The following is a 472-nucleotide window of genomic DNA, read 5'->3' on the forward strand; positions in this document are numbered from 1 at the left end:
CAAAACATTTAATTAGATTATTAAACCTTTAAAAAGACAAAACATTTAATTAAAAAATTAAATGTTTAATTAGAAAACCACATCTTAAATTTCTTAAAACTTCAAATAGGAATTAAACAGAAAATACAATGAAGCATTTAAAAAGAAAATTAAACATTAAAAGGTGGTAAAACATTTGAAAAGAAAAACCTTAAAGATTTAATTGAAATATTAAATATTGGGAAAGAAAAAGAAACTCAAACAAGCCGATAAAATATTTGAAAAAACAAACATTAAAAAGACAAAACATTTGGAAATCAAATCAGACATTAGAAAAGAATAAAAGGTGAGAAAAGAGCAAAACTAAACGTTTAAGAAGAATCAAACTAAAAACGAAACATTTGAAAAGACACCAGTTAGACTTTAGAAGATCAAATTAAACAGAAGAGACAATAAAACGATCAAAAAGAGCAAAAACAGATAAAAGCCTTAA

Source organism: Amphiprion ocellaris, chromosome 23 (assembly GCF_022539595.1).
Source record: "Amphiprion ocellaris isolate individual 3 ecotype Okinawa chromosome 23, ASM2253959v1, whole genome shotgun sequence".
NCBI classification, from domain to species: domain Eukaryota; kingdom Metazoa; phylum Chordata; class Actinopteri; family Pomacentridae; genus Amphiprion; species Amphiprion ocellaris.